The sequence below is a fragment of the Oncorhynchus kisutch genome, linkage group LG4 (genome assembly GCF_002021735.2).
Source record: "Oncorhynchus kisutch isolate 150728-3 linkage group LG4, Okis_V2, whole genome shotgun sequence".
NCBI lineage: Eukaryota > Metazoa > Chordata > Actinopteri > Salmoniformes > Salmonidae > Oncorhynchus > Oncorhynchus kisutch.
This window is the reverse complement of record NC_034177.2, coordinates 19399335-19421192: the sequence shown is the minus strand read 5'-3', so window position 1 is coordinate 19421192 and position 21858 is coordinate 19399335. Positions and strand designations below refer to the sequence as shown.

Sequence of the window (21858 nt, the reverse complement as noted above, 5' to 3'; positions counted from 1 at the left end):
CTAGATGACAGCTTTGCACACTCTTGGCATTCTCTCAAACAGCTTCATGAGGTAGTCAGTCCCCTTGTATGCATTTCAATGAACAGCTGTGCCTTGTTAAAAGTTCATTTGTGGAATTTATTTCCTTCTTGATGCATTTCAGCCAATCAGTTGAGTTGTGACAAGGTAGGGGTGGTATACAGAACATGGCCCTATTTGGTAAAAGACCAAGTCCATATTATGGCAAGAACAGCTCACATAAGCAAAGAGAAACAACAGTCCCTCGTTACTTTAAGACATGAAGGTCAGTCAATACAGAAAATGTCAAGAACTTCGAAAGTTTCTTCAAGTGCAGTCGCAAAAACCATCAAGCGCTATGATGAAACTAGCTCTCATGAGGACCGCCACAGGAATGGAAGACCAAGAGTTACCTCTGCTGCAGGGGATAAGTTGATTAGAGTTACCAGCCTCAGAAATTGCAGCCAAAATTAATGCTTCAGAGTTCAAGTAACTGTTCAGACTGTGTGAATTAGGCCTTTGTGGCCAAATTGCTGCAAAGAAACCACTACTAAAGGACTCCAATAAGAAGAGACTTGCTTGGACCAAGAAACACGACCAACGGACATTAGAACCAATGTTCGTGTCCAAATTTGAGATTTTTGGTTCCAACCGTCGTGTCTTTGTGAGACGCGGTGTGGGTGAATGGACCAAATTGAGATGGTTTGGGATGAATCAGACTGCAGAGTGAAGGAAAAGCAGCCAACAAATGCTCAGCATTTGTGGGAACTCCTTCAAGACTGTTGGAAAAGCATTCCAGGTGAAGCTGGTTGAGAGAATCATGTAATAAAAAAAGTGTTAAACAAATCAATATATATTTTATATTTGAGATTCTTTGGTGGCTATTTGAAGAATCTCAAATATAAAATATATATAGATTTGTTTAACACTTTTTTGATTACATGATTCCATATGTGTTATTTCATAGACATTTTGATGTCTTCACTGTTATTCTACAATGTAGAAAATAGTAAAATTAAAGAAAACCCCTAAAACCCCTTTGACCGGTAGTGTATATTTTCCCCATTCCACACTTGACAAGCAGTATCCTTACAGTACATACCCATGGTCACACTTTGCGTGGACATTATGCCATGCATGATTTACGCACAGATTTGTGCCTACACATGTCTGATGTGAGGCCCCTGGCATTTAGATAAGGTTTTGGAGAAGCAGAGCCACCTACTGGCAAGTCAGCCAACTGCACTACTTTGCATAACTTGGCTTTGGCTTTGTAGAACATTGAAACAATATGTGCAAAGAATTTGATTTTGTACATGATGTGACAAAACATAGCAGATCTCATGCTTTCACCGTATAGAGTACATTTGTGAAAATAGTAAAAATACATATAATAATACCTAACTTTTGGTTGTGGTGTCTTTTTAGTTTGCAATGCATATCACCATTTAACTGTTGACACAATGTTATAGCAAATGTATAAGAATGCAGAATTGACATTTACATTCCAAACAGATGACATACAATGTCTCCATTGTGCTTTTGCTGCGTCAGTGAGTGTTTCTATTATCTCCACTGAATTCCACTATGGAGACACAGAGAGAGATAATAGGACAGACAAACCCCTTGGGCTTAATTCAATCAAACCCACATTGCACTGTTTACACAGTAACGAGTAAACACATTTTTGTCTCTTGTCAAAATCTAATTGCTAAATGGGTTTGGTTGCAAAAATAGCAAGTACAAAGGTCTAAATAAAAAGGTACTAGTAACTAAAAACATTTCAATGCATTTGACTGGAAGAGGCACCTGGTTTCCGGTTGCTTGTAAATATTTATTTAGACCTTTTGGAAGTACATACCAGGCGTAACGGCAGTAAATGACGATAGTTGCAGGAAGGGCAGGCATATTTGGTAAGTAACAAACATATTTTGACATTATAAAGCTTGCAGAGCTGATTACTGGTAGCTTGAATGGTAGCTTTCTGGTCAGAGAAGAGATCTCATCATCTCCTGGGCCCAGATAAAGTTTCAACCAGGCCCATGCGCTTACAAACTGATAAGATGATCTGACCACTTATGCTCAGAGAGGTAGCAGACATATGGACATACAGACAGACGGTGGTTGATAAAGACCTGCTGGGAGGCAGGGATCACAGTCATCTCTTCAGCCTCCCCTCTGCCTCGAACCCATCCCTCCAATAAAACCAATAAGGACAACCAGGGGAAAGGTTCTGCATTGTGTCTGTCACGTCTACTCCCGCTCCCTCTCTGGTGCTCGATGTCGTCAGTTTATTCGTTGTTACGCACACCTGTCACCATTGTTATGCGCACCTGCGCCTCATGACACTTACCTGGACTCCAACACCTTCAGGATTACCGCCCCTATGTCTGTCACTCCCGTTGGTTCTTTCCCCCGGCGTTGTTGTTTCTGTTCCTGTGTTTCTGGTCTGCATGCTACCCGTGTTTCTTGTTTTGTTCCATGTTGGTTTGTTTATTAAATTCACTCCCTGTACCTGCTTCCAAATGATTAGAGTACACATTACAGTCTCAGATGGAAAAAACATGAAACCAGGGTGGAAGTCATCATTGCATGATGGGAACTGTTTTGGCATTCATCTAAGTAGTGTTCATTATAGTATTACACCAGTATCAACTCAAGCTCAGGTTATGCTCAGGTCATGCTATAATGTTTTATTTTGACCTTTTTACCTATACCAGAAATTCCTTAAGATATATAACAACTGCAGAGTCAAGTTCATAAAATTTTTCTGACATGCTATATGGCAGTACAGGATATATTTGGACACATTCAATTATTTTGATCCCACTTACTACATTGTAAAAGCAATCCGGAACAGCGATTTCAACAAAGTCCATTCACAAAGTTATACATAGACAAGCCAAATGGGTGAATTTCCTATGTAACACAATACAACAATGATACATTTCAGCAGCCAAGGGGTTTTAAATAATGTGTTGATTTGGTTTTGTATGTATTTTATCCCACAGAGCTGTCGGGAGCCCCAATGCATTGGGCCAAAACTCAACAATTTTAAGTATAGCAAGACTCATGGAATTCACAACGGAATGAGGTCAGGCTCCGAGAACTGTCAGTGGGCAAGATTTTCAATTAGCTGGCCCCAGAGCAACATTCATGTCTCCAAGTTGTTGTGTTGTCCAATGCCTTGGGAGTGGGTGTGTCTTAAGAGAGGGTCTGTTCTGTTATCTTTAGAGCTCAGCGTTGCTCTGGGGGTCTGAGAGTGTCCACGCCAAAAACAACAGGATGAAAAACAACACAGGGTGGAAGGATTGAGGAGGGGAGGAGGCAGGTCAGGGACAGTGGTGGGTAGAATTTATGAGATTTTTCTCTCTGAGTGAGAAAAGTACCCATCAGTGTTTTTCATCAGTGTTTTATATGCAGGCTGAAACAGTGGTCCTGTTGTGTAGGCAACCGCAGGGAGCAGTCCAGACACCTGGCACACATGGAGACATTGCCCAGCTTTCCTGTGTGTGTGTCTGTGTCTGTGTATGCGCTTGTGTGAATGTGTGCTCTTGCGTGTGTGTGTGCTTGCATGTGTGCATACTTGCGTGTGTGTTCTTGTGTAGCACATGGAGATGTTGGAAACGTACTCCTCAGCCTTAGGTGTCCACGTTTGCGCCAGTAAATAGCTAGCTTTTGAGTGGGGTGACCGGTAGAGACGCTTGATGGAAGACGGTCACTTGTTTTAGTGAAGCAGAGGCCCGGAGTTCGAGCCAGGTTTGTGCCAAATCGGGGGGAAGTGGTACTTGCTAAGCAAACAGTGTGACGTCCTTTACAGTGGTGCCTAGTGACTTGGATCTACAGTTGCGCTCAGCCCAATGCTGGGGTCTCTGTTGAGTAAGTCTGAGGGTGAATGCAGCACATGGAGATGTGTGAAACGTACTCCTCAGCATTAGGTGTCCATGTTTGCGTCGGTCAATAGCTAGCCTTTGAGTGGCCCGACCGGTAGAGGCACTTGAGGGAGGACGGTCACGTGTGTTTGTGAAGCAGAGGTCCCGGGTTTGAGCTAGGTATGTGCCAAATCAGGAGGAAGTGGTACTCGCTAAGCAAGCAGTGTGACGTCCTTTACATTTGCATGCGTGTGAACTTGGGTCAGGAGGATCCCGTGGGAAAGCAGAGTGTGTTTCCTGCTGGAGGACCTCTCTCTCTGGGCAAAATGTGACTCCACTCCGGCCAGGTCTTCAGCAGCTTTGCGGAGATGTAAAATATTGGTTTCCTGTCCACATTCCCTACCTCCCTGGCTGTGTTGTTGTTGGCCCTGAGAGAGGTATCAGGCTGGAGGCTGGGAGTCTGCAGCCGAGCGGGGCCTCCCCAACCACCCCTCTGCCCCTTGGGACTGCATGTCTGTGGTATTGCTTAACCCACAGAATCTTGGCAGCCAGTTAGGTCCACTTTATTTTATCTTCCCCCTTTCGCCGTGTTTCACACCCTCTCTGTCTGTTTGAATGTTGTTTCCTCTCTGTGGCTGGGGCTGGGGCTGTGTCTAAGCTGGATCTATGTGAAGTCCAGCCAGAGAAGAACAGCTTTGATCACTGGCAGACTAGAGATGTCTACTCCATTAACCAAGGCTAAGGGAGGACAAGAGTGATGGTCAGTTTAACCTTCCATTTTTCAGCCAGCATCACACCATCATTTCTAACAGTCGGAAAACATTATTCAGAAACCTCTTATTACAAAATAAAGTACAGTATTATTTTTTTTTACAGTAATTGAGGGGTTCAGGAGGGTCGTTTATACCATCCACCAACCCTTCATTACCACATAATTTATAAACAACATTCCTGTGAAAACTCTTGTCCCTGAATGAACTACAGTAGATATCAATAGGAAGGGATTTCACTGTCTACAAGACAACACACTGAAGTTAGGGAAAACAGCAAACTGTGTTGAAATGCTCTGGATCCTTTCTGTATTGTATTTCAGCTCAGCTTCGTAATGGCTGGTATTGATGGCTTTGACTTTGAACCTTGAAGCATGAAGAATGAATTATTCATGTCAATGTGTTGCTCTCACGTGTGCTCCCTCTCCGACCTATAGGTCACCAGGCTGCTCGTTATGGCACACACCTGTCACCATCGTTACACACACCTGCACATCATCAGACTCAACTGGACCCTGTTTACCTTCCCTATATGTGTCACTCCCTTTGGTTCCTTCCCCAGGCGTTATTGTTCCGGTGTTGTGTCTGTGTGTTGTTCAAATTTATTAAAACACTCACTCCCTTGACTTGCTTTCTGACTCTCAGCGCACTTCGTTGCTGTGCAGATTGGGTGACTCTCAGTCTGTCTGAAACAGGTTAACTTTGTTCACTTACATCAGTCATCGCTGTCATTTTGAACACCTTGGTTAATTTGAACAGGATATGAGTTCATAAGCTCAGGACTCATATGTTTGGACAACCGTCATTGGTCCCTTTCGGTGGTAACACACATCTAACAGGTACATGCACACACACACACACACACACACACACACACACACACACACACACACACACACACACACACACACACACACACACACACACACACATACACACACACATACACACACACACACACACGCACACACACAACCCTCCAAATGACACACTGTTTTCACAAAGGTCATTGGCCCTGTTGATCATGAGAAATCTGCACCATAAAATGCTCTCTGGCTTCAGGTCAAGACCAAAACCGAGCAGAGTTTCTCTCTCCCTACAATGTTTCAAGAAGTTACAACCTCCAGGCTTGGTGGGGGACAAATATCCATCTGTTCTTTTCAGGTTGTTTATTTTCCCCCTCTGTGTGTAATGACTCAGGCCTTCAGAGGGCACTTTGATGCTGTCTGCAGGTTGGCTGGCTGCCGAGGGAGGCTGCCTGAACACCCCAGTCTGTCAGACTACATTCCAGCGTGGGTCTAATAACCACATTGCTTCTCACAGATTCAGTGATTGCTTTGAGGGTATAAATCACATCGCTGCAGCCAGGGCTCTATGGCAAACATGCCCTGTGACAGCTTAACCATCGGACTGACGGCCCAGAGTGATAGCAGTGTGAAAAGTGAAAACACAGGGGGGGGTCAACTTTATGCCTGACGTGCATGTGCGTGTGTGTGTGTGTGTGTCAACTTTATGCCTGTGTGCATAGGTGTGTGTGTGTGTGTGTGTGTGTGTATGCATGTGTGTTTGAGTAGGCTACCCAGCATGGGGGAATGAAAAAGCCTTATGTGCATGTTGAAAGCAGTGCTGCTTGTAGTTCTGGTGACAAACATTAAATGCTAACAGATGACGACAACCTATAAGATCAGGTCATTTCTCTCCCTGTGGAGATGCTATCGAGGTCTCAGCCGTACATACCAATGTAAACCTGTCACAAGAACAAGCAGCAACATCATGGTTGCTATGGTCACAGTATCTCCATGGTGACCTGTGTAGCTGGTGCAGTAAAGGAAACATGAGTCCTACCGCTGCAGACACATCACTGTAAATCACATTTAGAGTGGTTGTGATAACAAAGACTGACATTCGTAGGTTAAATTAGATTAGAACGTCAAGTTAAACTTACAGTAGAATCTGATGTACATTTTGTTGAATTGCTCACTGAGTACACTATCACTGGAGGCTGCTGAGGGGAGAACGGCTCATAACAATGACTGGATTGGAGCAAATGGAATGTCATTAAATACCTGTAAGCCATGTGTTTGATGTTTTTGATACCATTCTACTCAATCCGCTCCAGTCATTACCATGAGCCCATCCTCCCCAAATAAAACGTCTCTAGGATTGGTGGGTCCCCTGCGGGTTGATTGAGCTAACGTAGGCTAATGGATAAGTTACAAGAACATAACATTTCCCAGGACATTCTGATATTGTCAGAAAGCTTAAATTCCTGTAATCTAACTGCATTGTTCAATTTACAGTAGCTATTACAGTGAAAGAATACCATGCTATTGTTTGAGGAGAGTGCACAGTTTTGAACATGAAAAGGTATTAATAAACAAATTCGGCACATTTCGGCAGTCTTGAGACAACATTTTGAACAGAAATGCAATGATTCATTGGATCAGTCTAAAACATTGCACATACACTGCTGCCATCTAGTGTCCAATATCTAAATTGCACCTGGGTTGGAATAATACATTATGGCCTTTCTCTTGCATTTCAAAGATGATGATACAAAAACATTGTTTTTTTCTTTCTTTATCTTTTACCAGATCTAATGTGTTATATTCTCCTACATTCCTTTCACATTTCCACAAACTTTAAAGTGTTTCCTTTCAAATGGTACCAAGAAAATGCATATCCTTGCTTCAGGGCCTGAGCTACAGGCAGTTAGATGTGTCATTTTAGGTGAAAATTGAAAAAAAAGGTGCCGATCCTTATTAAGGTGCCACCAACCTCCTGTGGTACACTTGTGTTTGGTTAGTCAGTCGTTGAAATGACAGTGTTTACTTTTTAACAGAGAGCTTTTCCAGAAATTTAAGCTAATTTAGTTAATCAGAATGAATTCAAGAATATTTCACTAGCGCCTCAAGTCCACACCCTAATATAATGTATTCCAGTTTCCAGGCTATTATTTGGAATCTGATAGGAGTATAAATATGCCTTGACAGTCAGATGATCAGAGAGCAGACATTAGACACATGCTGTATCCCCATCTCAGGTGCCTCGACTCTATACACACCCGGAATTCCTGAGGAAAGACAGTGTAACATTTTTACAGGGGGGGATACCTTCAACAGCAGGTTAGAAACAGACAGAGTCATGCATTGTAGAGCCATGGTGGTCCTCTAGGGAAACTCTGGAGAGCCCCTTCCCTTCAGAAGACTGATGGTTTTGGCCGAAAGCCACGTATAGCCTAGCAGCATGGAAAAAGGAGATGGTTGCCAGATTGGCCAGGTTATGAACAGTACAGCGCCCTCAAGGAGACGCTGCATCTCTAGGGTGGTGGGATTATTTTGGGGTTCAATGATTAAGTCTGGATTTGGCTATCCAAATGTTCCTAAATTCTTAATGAGTCAGGGAAGAGGGGATGCATGTGGTTTAGAATGATTGGTGAAGGGAAGTCATGCAAGGGCCAGGAGTGTCACGTCCTGACCTTAGTTCCTTTGTCATGTTTCTTGTTTCGGTTGGTCAGGGCATGAGTTGGGGTGGGCATTCTATGTGTTGTTCTAGTTTTGGTTTTCTATGTGAACTGGTATGGTTCTCAATCAGAGGCAGCTGTCGATCGTTGTCTCTGATTGAGAACCATATTTAGGTACCCTGTTTTTCCCACTTGATTTGTGGGTAGTTGTTTTCTGTTTAGTGTATGTCACCTAACAGAACTGTTTCCTGCCCGTTTACCGCTGGCTCCCCCTGCCCGTTTAAATCAAATCAAATCAAATCAAATCAAATCAAATCAAATTTGATTTGTCACATACACATGGTTAGGAGATGTTAATGCGAGTGTAGCGAATTGCTTGTGCTTCTAGTTCCGACAATTTACCGCTGGCTCCCCCTGCCCGTTTACCGCTGTGACAACACTGTGCTTTCCGTCCCATTATTCATTCCAGCGAGGACAGGTAATCCCAATGTTGTTTTCAATTTAAATAAATAGCAAGTTACACTTATCGTCTTCCATAATGCCTTTTGGCGAATTGATGTTGTATTTTTTTAGGCTACATAATAGTTGGCTATTGTTGATCTATTTATCTCGGTTGTTTTTGGTGTCGTATTGAGGCATGTTTGTTGAAGATTGCGGAGCTATAATGAACTCGTAATGTATAGGATATACCTCGTATTTTATGTAGTCATTCAAGGCATAGCCAGCGCAACTCTTAATTTGACTGAAACCGTTGTTTGTTTTGGGCTGTTTGGGGTCTCTATCCCTGACATTGGCTACATTCTGAGCTATTAATCAAAGTGCTATGCCAAACCCGTAATGTTCTCATCTCTTCGTTATGGTGCGAGAATTCATTGGGACATTTCACCAGGCTGATAAATGCAGAGAAATTCTATACGCTGAAGAAGGCATGCAATTAAATCGCGCAAGGTTGATGAAGTGAGGTGCCCGATCATGAATGGGAGGGACTGTTTACATTGCTGTTCAGGGAGGCGAGGTCCATCCATCCACTCAACAACAATTCTATCAACTTGACAAGAGATAATAATACAACATTGGGGATTTACAGACAATCCTAATAACATGCTCTGGGTTATTAGCTTTTTATGTAGGCTACTGTATTGTAATTGGAGGAGTTGCTACACTAATGAGGAATGTATGGTATTTTAAGGCTCACACAGATTTCATGTTGGCTCTCACTTAGAACATTTTTTTTGTCTGGGAAGTTTGAATCATGGACACAGCGTCTTGTTCACTCCATTTAGCTTGCCATATTTTAATTTGCAGGCTCCCAGCCGATTCACCAGGGACCGCCACTTGTGAGACTGTAGCTCTCAAACAATACCTCTCTTTCCCTCCCTCACCTCTCCTCTTGGCAGGATGGAGGGATTGCTTGGCCAGTGGCTATGGAAAGAGGAGTACTGGCTGCCTCCAGGGTTTACCTGGAAGGACATAGAGATGCAGGAGGGGGACCGGTACCCTCTACCCCAGGACCTGCTCTACACCCTGCCTCTGGCCCTGGGCTTCATTGCCCTGCACTATGTATTTGAGAGGTGAGCTGGGTCACATTAATTTGGGCACGCTGTAGTAAAACGTTTTGCAATGGAAATGAAAACAGGCATTTCTTATTGGATAGTATATCCCTGTTTCGTCCCATTAACTTCCATTTCGTGTTTAGTGAATATGACTCTGTCTGTGGGGGTTATGCTTGTGCCCTTTGGAAGTATTCCTAGTAGACAGTAGCTACATGCCTGATGAGTTGTCTGTTTTTGCTGGGGCTGTGAAATGCCTTGCTGTTAGGTGTTCTTCTCAGGGGATTGGGTTCACATTGCTTCAGGCTGTGGCAGGATGGTGATGGTGTGTTTCTCTATCAGGCTGATGTGCAGTAGATAGACATGGGTTGGGATACAGCAGATGCTGACGACTAGGTGTGTTTGTAGTGTCTGAGAGGGTAGAATATATGCACACACAATGGTTTCTCAGCAGGCACTGGATATGTTTCTGCAACCGTATCTTACGGCAAAAAAAGAGCTTCTGGATATCAGGACAGCGATCACTCACCTCGGATTAGACAGATTTTTTTCTACAACAAAGACGACGCACAAGACATTCTCCAAACACCCCACGGGACCGACATCCCTGTTATTTGCAAGAGGAAGCGACGCAGGTATGGGGGTGGTGGTCTGTGCATATTTGTAAACAACAGCTGGTATACAAAATCTATGGCTGGCCATGCCTTCCTCCTGGCTACTCCAACCTCGGCCAACAGCTCCACCCCCCCACCCCACCGCAGCTACTCGCCCAAGCCTCCCAGCTTCTCCTTTACCCAAATCCAGATAGCAGGTGTTCTGAAAGAGCTGCAAAACCTGGACCCGTACAAATCAGCTGGGCTTGACAATCTGGACCCTCTATTTCTGAAACTATCCGCCGCCATTGTCGCAACCCCTATTACCAGCCTGTTCAACCTCTTTCATATCGTCTGAGATCCCAAAGGAGTGGAAAGCTGCCGCGGTCATCCCCCTCTTCAAAGGGAGAGACACCCTGGACCCAAACTGTTACAGACATATATCCATCCTGCCCTGCCTATCTAAGGTCTTCGAAAGCCAAGTCAACAAACAGATCACTGACCATCTCGAACCTGATTGAGTCTGTAATACCAACATGTTTCAAGCAGACCACCATAGTCCCTGTGCCCAAGAACACAAAGGCAACCTGCCTAAATGACTACAGACCCGTAGCACTCACGTCCGTAGCCATGAAGTGCTTTGAAAGGTTGGTAATGACTCACATCAACACTATTATCCCAGAAACCCTAGACCCACTCCACTTTGCATACCGTCCCAACAGATCCACAGATGATGCAATCTCTATTGCACTCCACACTGTCCTTTCCCACCTGGACAAAATGAACACTTATGTGAGAATGCTATTCATTGACTACAGCTCAGCGTTCAACACCATAGTACCCTCAAATCTCATCACTAAGCTAAGGAACCTGGGACTAAACACCCCCCTCTACAACTGGATCCTGGACTTCCTGACGGGCCGCCCCCAGGTGGTGAGGGTAGGTAGCAACACATCTGCCACGCTGATCCTCAACACTGTAGCTCCACAGGGGTGCATGCTCAGTGCCCTCCTGTACTCCCTGTTCACCCACGACTGCATGGCAAGGCAAGGCACGACTCCAACACCATCATTAAGTTTTCCGATGATAAAACAGTGGTAGGCCTGATCACAGACAACGACGAGACAGCCTATAGGGAGGAGGTCAGAGACCTGGCCGTGTGGTGCCAGAATAACAACCTATCCCTCAACGTAGCCAAGATTAAGGAGATGATTGTGGACTACAGGAAAAAGAGGACAGAGCACGCCCCCCATTCTCATCGACGGGGCTGTAGTGGAGCAGGTTGAGAGCTTCAAGTTCCTCGGTGTCCACATCAAAAACAAACTAGAATGGTCCAAACACACCAAGACAGTTGTGAAGAGGGCACAACAAAGCCTATTCCCCCTCAGGAAACTAAAAAGATTTGACATGGGTCCTGAGATCCTCAAAAGGTTCTACAGCTGCAACATCGAGAGCATGGTTGCATGACTGGTTGCATCACTGCCTGGTACGGCAATTGCTCGGCCTCTGACCGCAAGGCACTACAGAGTGTAGTGCGTACGGCCCAGTACATCACTGGGGCTAAGCTGCCTGCCATCCAGGACCTCTACACCAGGCAGTGTCAGAGGAAGGCCCTAAAAATTGTCAAAGACCCCAGCCACCCCAGTCATAGACTGTTCTCTCTACTACCGCATGGCGAGCGGTACCGGAGTGCCAAGTCTAGGACAAAAAGGCTTCTCAACAGTTTTTACCCCCAAGCCATAAGACTCCTGAACAGGTAATCAAATGGTTACCCATACTATTTGCATTGTGTGCCCCCCCCAAACCCTCTTTTTACGCTGCTGCTACTCTCTGTGTATAATATATGCATAGTCACTTTAACTATACGTTCATGTACATACTACCTCAATTGGGCCGACCAACCAGTGCTCCGGCACATTGGCTAACCGGGCTATCTGCATTGTGTCCCTACACCCACCACTCGCCAACCCCTCTTTTACACTACTGCTACTCTCTGTTCATCATATATGCATAATACCTACACCTACCTACACCTGTTATATTCAGTGCACGTGACCAATAAACTTTGATTTGATATACGCACATACACTCAAGCGCATGCACACACCCTCTCAGTCAGACGCAGAAAACCCAGATCAAGTGTCCCTGAAGGAGTAGTACCAGTTAAGCACAAAGGTTGTCTGGCCTGACTCTAAGCGCATGGGAATGGAAGAGGCTCCAGTGGTTGTCTGTGCATTTGTCATGATCCTTGATGAATATTGACATGATGAGCTCTCATGTTCCTTCTCTACTCTTTGTTGTTTAGGAGATAACGATTGCATCTCAAATTATACTTAGGGCCAGGAGTTTTTCCCCACAAGGCACTATGAGGGCTTTTGTCAAAAATAGTGCACTTTTATGGGGAATAGTGTAGTCTTATACCCTGACTACACCGCTCGTGTCGCGTGCGCTGAAATTAATTTAGAAATGATTGCATCCACACTGCTCGTGCGCCAACGAGCGTCTGCATTGCCAAGGGCTAAAATAGAAGTCAGTTCTATTTGTGATGCAGATCACGCTGCAAGTCCTGCCTCTCCCATCTCCTCATTGGTTTATAGAAGCAGGTACCCACGTGCCATCTCCTCATTGGTTATACACACATGGGTGACTGAAAGATGAACGAGGTCGGTGGCGGTAAAGCACCTAATTTATGAAAGTTGCCCATCGCAATATAAAGTCCAGAGAAGAAAAAGCCTGGAAGGAGGAGAGATGACTAGAAACGATTCGGTTGACCGTTTTATGTGTGGATTAATTGTCGGAGTAGAGGACCTTGTGCATTTCAGGTAAAATAACAACTCAATGTTTATATCCCAGGACAAATTAGCTAGCAACAGCTAACTAGCTAAATAGGACAAATTAGCTAGCAAGTGCAAGCTAACTAGCTAAATTGCCATACATGTTTAATGCTTTTCGACCTGTCCCCAATTAATGTAATTGGTTCAGTTTGTTTTGATATTTTAACCTGCGTGTCGTGATCGTGTTTGGTGTGGGGGGACAAAATCCATTTTTGCACGATGGTGCACGCGCGCGGCCGGTATGGATTCCGTGTTAGAAAAAAAGAGTTCCATGGTGGTTCTTCGGCTGTCCCCATAGGATAAACCTTTTTGATTCCATGTAGAACCCTTTTTAGTTCCAGGTAGCACCATTTTGGGTTCTATGTAGAACAGGTTCCATGTAGAACCTCCGTGGAAAGAGTTCTACATAGAACCCAAAAGGGTTCTCCTATGGGGACAGCCGAAGAACCCTTTTAGGTTTTAGATGGCATCTTTTTTTCTGAGAGTGTAGAACCAAGAGTTTTTCCTGACCACCTGACCCATCCAAATCAAATCAATTTGTCACATACACATGGTTAGCAGATGTTAATGCGAGTGTAGCGAAATGCTTGTGCTTCTAGTTCCGACAATGCAGTAATAACCAACGAGTAATCTAACCTAACAATTCCAAAACTACTACCTTATACACACACAAGTGTAAAGGGCTAAAGAATATGTACATAAAGATATATGAATGAGTGATGGTACAGAACGGCATAGGCAAGATGCACTAGATGGTATCGAGTACAGCATATACATATGAGATGAGTAATGTAGGGTATGTAAACAAAGTGGCATAGTTTAAAGTGGCTAGTGATACATGTATTACATAAAGATGCAGTAAATGGTATCGAGTACAATATATACATATGAGATTAATAATGTAGGGTATTTAAACATTATATTAAGTAGCATTGTTTAAAGTGGCTAGTGATATATTTTACATCAATTTCCATCAATTACCATTATTAAAGTGGCTGGAGTCTCATTCAGGGGAGCTGAGCCCCCCCTGGCTACGGCGTAATTCGCACATTACTTCTGCACTTTGTTGAACCAGGCTATGTTGTTGGTACGCTATTACTTGTCTGGCTGTTTGACTTGACAGGCTTCAGTCTGCTTATTGTCTCATTTTCAAACCTCACATTTTCATGAAGCAAATGGGCTCCCTATTGACGTTCCCTGGATGTTCCCTGAAGGTTAATGCTCTCAATGTATACATTCACCAGGACAACACTAGCCCTACCCATATTGTGTAACCACCTTATTGGCAGGGCTCTATGCTGACCTTTTTAACAAGGAGCCTAAGTAAACATTTTTCAGAGTACAATGAAAAATAGAAAGCTAGAATCCTTCATTTTTATAAGCACACCGGTGCTCCTAAAAATAAAAAAAATCCAGATTGCAGCAAAATATTTAGGCGCATATGCAAGTAAAATGGTCGCACTGTAGAGCCCTGCTCATTGGTACAGTATGTTACAGATGATTTCCCCCCAAAACTTTGGAGGTTTAGGTGAGTGGTTTGTCTGTCTCTGTGCTCTGCATTTACATAAAGTGACAGGCTACTGTCTTACTATTACTACTAGGAGCCTCCTAGGGAAATGAAGTACCTCCCCACACAGCAGCCATTATACAGTGCAGTAGAAACACAAGCCTGGGTAGTGTAAAGTGTCAGGGAGGAGCGGAGGGGAAGGGGTATAGCTTACACAGAGCAGGGATAAGGGGAAGACACATGGTGGGATTAAAGACATTTGTCATTTTAAGAAACGTCCTTATTTCTTTTACATACAGTAAATATTGGAATTCTGTTCTAATGAACTTGTGATAAAACACCTGTTGAGATCATTTTAAGGCACTGAAGTAGGTAATGGATTATCGCTCTGAAAAATCTGTATATGAAAGATATTATATTGATTGTCTTCTTGGGAAAAGGGACAGTGGAGCTGCTCTCTCTGAGCATTTGTCCTGTCTGTGTTCAGAGTGAGGTCCTGGGCCTGGGGAAGCAGTGTAGTCTCAGTCAGCGACAGATGGAAACGTGGTTTCACCATCGCCGAAACCAACACAGACCGAGCAACACCAAGAAGGCTTGTGAGTCAACTCTCATTCAGAGTTCTATGTAGGCCTATTCATGTGATTCATAACAGGTCACGGTATAGTTTATTATAGAAATAATACTAAGTTATTGTCTCATGACAAATATTTTGTTTAGTTGGTTTTTGCAATTGGAGGTTTGTTTTCTACATCATTGCATTTGTGGCAGCACTTACGTATCTGATTTGATGTAATATATTAAGCACATTCACTGTTTCAACCTTTATCCTGTACAGTGCTACTGCTACATGCAGGCCTACTACTTCTAACAGGCCCTCTCTGTGACCATTTGTTCTACCCCTCAGACCCCCTAGTTCTGGGACCACAGCGAGTGCTGGCGAGGCTACCCAAAACAAGTGAGTAGAACAGTTCACTCTAACCAGTGGTTCCCAAACATATTTGTCCTGTCACTCATCAAAATCCTATGGAATTTTCCTGTCACCCACTAAGTAAATACATCCAATGTTTCCAGTGGAATAAGCCGCATCCCACACCATTGAGAGTCGAGTCCCAAAACAAGATTTGAGAACACTGCATTGGATAATCTCAGGAAACTCACTCTTTCACCATTGGCAATTATGTCTGTCTGGAGGAATTGATAACAGTAATGACATTCCTCTAGGGGACTTAACCCCTCCTCCCTCTTTACCTTTGGAGGTCATGACCTGAAACAGAGAACGCTACAAGGACAAATATCATGGCATCTCTATCTAAACTTAAACAGATTATGGCACTGTAAACCCCTAATGCTGTTGACCTTTTCTTTGTTGAAGCCTGGCTGTTTTCTGTGCCTTGCAGGGAGGGAGGATGTGATTTCTAGGTGTTAAATGGCCCAGTAAGCTTCCCTCTGTCTCTCTGGAGCCTTGGCGAGTACTGTTTGGTGGGTGTTTGGTTCACGTCACAGAATTTTTTGTGACCGAAAAATGTTATTTTTCTTTTTCAGAGGGGGGTTACAGGTATTCCCATCCCACCCTGCAACCAAAGCTGTTTATCTGTCCCACTCCCACCCATCCATCCCGAGTCTCCCCTTAGATTCCCCCCATCTCTGTCCCCCTCGCTTCGTGTTCCTAGGAAACTATGCAGTTTTTTTTTACGTGTTATTTCTTACATTGGTACCCCAGGTCATCTTAGGTTTCATTACATACAGTCGAGAAGAACTACTGAAATATAAGAGCAGCGTCAACTCACCATCAGTACGACCAAGAATATGACTTTCGCGAAGCGGATCCTGTGTTCTGCCTTTCACCCAGGACAACGGACTGGATCCCAGCCGGCGACCCCAAAAAATGACTTCGTAAAAGAGGAAAACGAAGTGGTCTTCTGGTCAGACTCCGGAGACGGGCACATCGCGCACCACTCCCTAGCATATTTCTCGCCAATGTCCAGTCTCTTGACAACAAGGTTGATGAAATCCGAGCAAGGGTAGTATTCCAGAGGGACATCAGGGACTGTAACGTTCTTTGCTTCACGGAAACATGGCTCACTCGAGACGCTGTCGGTGCAGCCAGCTGGTTTCTCCACGCATCGCGCCGACAGAAACAAACATCTTTCTGGTAAGAAGAGGGGCGGGGGCGTATGCTTTATGGTTAACGAGACGTGGTGTGGTCACAACATACAGGAACTCAAGTCCTTCTGTTCACCTGATTTAGAATTCCTCACAATCAAATGTCGACCGCATTATCTACCAAGGGAATTCCCTTCGATTATAATCACAGCTGTATATATTCCCCCCCAAGCAGACACATCGAATCCACATATCCTGAGGCTGCATTCATTGTATCTGGGGATTTTAACAAGGCTAATCTGAAAACAAGACTCCCTAAATTGTATCAGCATATCGATTGCGCAACCAGGGCTGGCAAAACCTTGGATCATTGCTATTCTAACTTCCGCGACGCATATAAGGCCCTCCCCCGCTCTCCTTTCGGAAAAGCTGCCCACGACTCCATTTTGTTGCTCCCTGCATACAGACAGAAGCTAAAACAAGAAGCTCCCGCGCTGAGGTCTGTTCAACGCTGGTCCGACCAATCTGATTCCACACTCCAAGACTGCTTCCATCACGTGGACTGGGATATGTTTCGTATTGCGTCAAACAACATTGACGAATACGCTGATTCGGTGAGTGAGCACATTAGAACGTACGTTGAAAATGTGGTTCCCATAGCAACGATTAAAACATTCCCAAACCAGAAACCGTGGATTGATGGCAGCATTCGCGTGAAACTGAAAGCGCGAACCACTGCGTTTAATCTGGGCAAGGTGACCGGAAACATGACCGAATACAAAGTGTAGCTATTCCCTCTGCAAGGCAATCAAACAAGCTAAGCGTCAATATAGAGACAAAGTAGAATCGCAATTCAACGGCTCAGACACAAGAGGTATGTGGCAGGGTCTACAGGTTATCACGGATTACAAAAAGAAAACCAGCCCAGTCACGGACCAGGATGTCTTGCTCCCAGGCAGACTAAATAACTTTTTTGCCCGCTTTGAGGACAATACAGTGCCACTGACACAGCCCGCAGACTCTCCTTCACTGCAGCCGAGGTGAGTAAAACATTTAAACGTGTTAACCCTCGCAAGGCTGCAGGCCCAGACAGCATCACCAGCCGCGCCCTCAGAGCATGCGCAGACCAGCTGGCTGTGTTTATGGACATATTCAATCAATCCCTATCCCAGTCTGCTGTTCCCAGTCTGCTGTTCCCACATGCTTCAAGAGGGCCACCATTGTTCCTGTTCCCAAGAAAGCTAAGGTAACTGAGCTAAACGACTACCGCCCCGTAGCACTCACTTCCATCATCATGAAGTGCTTTGAGAGACTGGTCAAGGACCATATCACCTCCACCCTACCTGACACCCTAGACCCACTCCAATTTGCTTACCGCCCAAATAGGTCCACAGACGATGCAATCTCAACCACACTGCACACTGCCCTAACCCATCTGGACAAGAGGAATACCTATGTGAGAATGCTGTTCATCGACTACAGCTCAGCATTTAACACCATAGTACCCTCCAAACTCGTCATCAAGCTCGAGACCCTGGGTCTCGACCCTGCCCTGTGCAACTGGGTACTGGACTTCCTGACGGGCCGCCCCCCAGGTGGTGAGGGTAGGTAACAACATCTCCACCCCGCTGATCCTCAACACTGGGGCCCCACAAGGGTGTGTTCTGAGCCCTCTCCTGTACTCCCTGTTCACCCACGACTGCGTGGCCACGCACGCCTCCAACTCAATCATCAAGTTTGCGGACGACACAACAGTGGTAGGCTTGATTACCAACAACGACGAGACGGCCTATTGGGAGGAGGTGAGGGCCCTCGGAGTGTGGTGTCAGGAAAATAACCTCACACTCAACGTCAACAAAACTAAGGAGATGATTGTGGACTTCAGGAAACAGCAGAGGGAACACCCCCCCCCCCCCCCCCCTCTATCCACATCGATGGAACAGTAGTGAAGAGGGTAGTAAGTTTTAAGTTCCTCGGCGTACACATCACAGACAAACTGAATTGGTCCACCCACACAGACAGCATTGTGAAGAAGGTGCAGCAGTGCCTCTTCAACCTCAGGAGGCTGAAGAAATTCGGCTTGTCACCAAAAACACTCAAACTTCTACAGATGCACAATCGAGAGCATCCTGTCGGGCTGTATCGCCGCCTGGTATGGCAACTGCTCCGCCCATAACCGTAAGGCTCTCCAGAGGGTAGTGAGGTCTGCACAACGCATCACCGGGGGCAAACTACCTGCCCTCCAGGACACCTACACCACCCGATGTCACAGGAAGGCCATAAAGATCATCAAGGACAACAACCACCCGAGCCACTGCCTGTTCACCCCGCTCTCATCCAGAAGGCGAGGTCAGTACAGGTGCATCAAAGCTGGGACCGAGAGACTGAAAAACGGCTTCTATCTCAAGGCCATCAGACTGTTAAACAGCCACCACTAACATTGAGTGGCTGCTGCCAACACACTGACTCAACTCCAGCCACTTTAATAATGGGAATTGATGGGAATTGATGTAAAATATATCACTAGCCACTTTAAACAATGCTACTTAATATAATGTTTACATACCCTTCATTATTTATCTCATATGTATACGTATATACTGTACTCTTTATCATCTACTGCATCTTTATGTAATACATGTATCACTAGCCACTTTAAACTATGCCACTTTGTTTACATACTCATCTCATATGTATATACTGTACTCGATACCATCTACTGCATCTTGCCTATGCTGCTCTGTACCATCACTCATTCATATATCTTTATGTACATATTCTTTATCCCTTTACACTTGTGTGTATACGGTAGTAGTTTTGGAATTGTTAGCTAGATTACTCGTTGGTTATTACTGCATTGTCGGAACTAGAAGCACAAGCATTTCGCTACACTCGCATTAACATCTGCTAACCATGTGTATGTGACAAATAAAATGTGATTTGATCAGATGCACCCCCCTCCCCCTTGTACCACTCCTTCCCAGTGGGAAGAAAGCACCAAAAGTCTAAATCAATTCATATAACTGGTTTGTATGTGTGGGGCTTTAGCTGAGATTGTTCTTTACAGAGTAAAATATATTTGTCCAGGCCTCAAAGAGAAAGGGGGATACCTAGTCAGTTGCATAAGTGAATGCATTCAACTGAAATGTGTCTTCTGCATGTTACCCAATCAAAGACTAGCTGTTGCTGTCGATAATTGCAATGGTATAACTTCTAATAGTAACTGTATCCACTGGTTAAATGGGAGAGAGTGAGGTGGTTGCCATCTTAGAGTCAACATTTATTTTGCATCAGTAGTGCCTGCCAGCAGTGATCTTCAGATTGATTGAGAGATTCAAGGGGCTATCATTGTTAAGTTAGATAATAGATGGAAAGCATTGAATATTTATATTCATGCATTTCAAAATTAATTTTGCAACTTTGACTGCAAGGTACTGTCACATCATATGAAGGAATGTGCCTACCTGATTTAGGGGACACAGTAAACAGTTGGGAGTTGGGGCCAATTTCATCAAAACATTTACTTGGTGTTAAATATAGTCTGTGAACTAATTTAGTGTATAAATTGATGGTTCAGATTAGGGGATGCCAAGGTCATACTTTTCCATATTCTGTTCCAGTTAAAGCGTCACAGCCATTTTGATTTATCACCACTTTCTATGCGTGTACATATCCTCTCTGGTTTTTTATGTCAAGCCCTAGACTGCGGAGGCGTTGGAACGCTTGCTAAAGGACCGGGTTTTCAAAGCTTCAGCTTCAAAGCTTGGCTTGTGAATTGGAGGGGGTGCATTGAGCAAAGTTGCACTTTTTTTCTATTTCAGTCAAGGGAGGACCTCCAAACACAGAGCTCCATGTTGTAAATACTCAACTGTGTGGACTCCGGCCTGGCATGGGCTGAGTGTCTATCTGCTGCTGCTGGGCCTCCTTGGTAACCTTCTGACTGACTGATCTCTCCCAGTGCACCACTGGGGGAGGGAGTCTCTCTCTCTCTCACCTGCTGCCTCGATTTCTCAATGCTTGGCTATGAAAATCCAACTGACATTTACTCCTGAGGCGCTGACCTGTTGCACCCTCTACAACCACTGTGATTATTATTTGACCCAGTTGGTCACCTATGAAAGTTTTTAAATCTTGAAGAACGATCTAGCCTTAAAGGCCATGTACTATTATAGTCTCCACCGGCACAGCCAGAAGAGGATTGGCCACCCCTCTGAGACTGGTTCCTCTCTAGGTTTCTTCGTAGGTTCATGCCTTTCTAGGGAGTTTTTCCTAGCCACCGAGCTTCTACATGTGCATTACTGTCTCTTTGGGGTTTTAGAGTGGGTTTCTGTATGAGCACTTGGTGACATCTGCTGATGTAAAAAGGGCTTTATAAATACATGTGATTGATTGATAGTCCTCCCTACTTGGGCTCGGTCTCAAAATGTCTCCTTACTCTCCCTGGTTTCTATTTTTTCATCATCATGTAACGGATGTGAAACGGCTAGCTTAGTTAGCTGTGGTGCGCGCTAAATAGCGTTTCAATCGGTGACGTCACTTGCTCTGAGACCTTGAAGTAGTGGTTCCCCTTGCTCTGCAAGGCTTTTGTGGAGCGATGGGTAACGATGCTTTGTGGGTGACTGTTGATGTGTGCAGAGGGTTCCTGGTTCGCGCCCGGGTATGGGTGAGGGGACAGTCTAAAGTTATACTGTTACACACGCTTAAGTGTGAGAACCGGACGGGGGAAAGCAAATTCGTCCATTTAGGCTTCAACTTTCCTTTTCTGTCAGATCAGTGCAGATAAAGTGAAGAGGAAATGAAAAGGAAGCCACTTTAGACGATTGGGATGCACCCAGGGTCATGGTCAGTAACCTTTAAACCCCCTGGTGTTTTTGTTTCTCTCTTTCCCTGCAGCCTGTCGCTGAGGCTCACTATTGGTATTACATCAGAGCTTGGTTTCTATTGGTCCCTGCTGTTCTGTGGATGTAAAGCGGAAGGTATGTGTCACTTCTGTCATCTCACACAAACTCTCCTGTCCCCTCACACAAACTACTCTCATTTAGCAGATGCTCGATTTACAATCAGTGCATTAATCTTAAAATAGCTAGGTGAGACAACATTAAAGATGTGAACACATATTTTTATGACCTAATGATTAATTGTTATCTAAGAGGATGTTTGTTTCAGTAT

At 44.6% G+C, this 21858-nt stretch overlaps 1 long non-coding RNA gene across 1 annotated transcript; it reads left to right on the top strand.

The window, feature by feature from the left end:
* Positions 1 to 9504: 9504 nt before the first annotated feature.
* Positions 9505 to 21858, top strand: LOC109888544 (uncharacterized). Its single transcript, XR_004209567.1, has 4 exons — positions 9505 to 9673; positions 15074 to 15182; positions 15491 to 15541; positions 21583 to 21858. It is a non-coding gene; the product is annotated as an uncharacterized LOC109888544 (long non-coding RNA).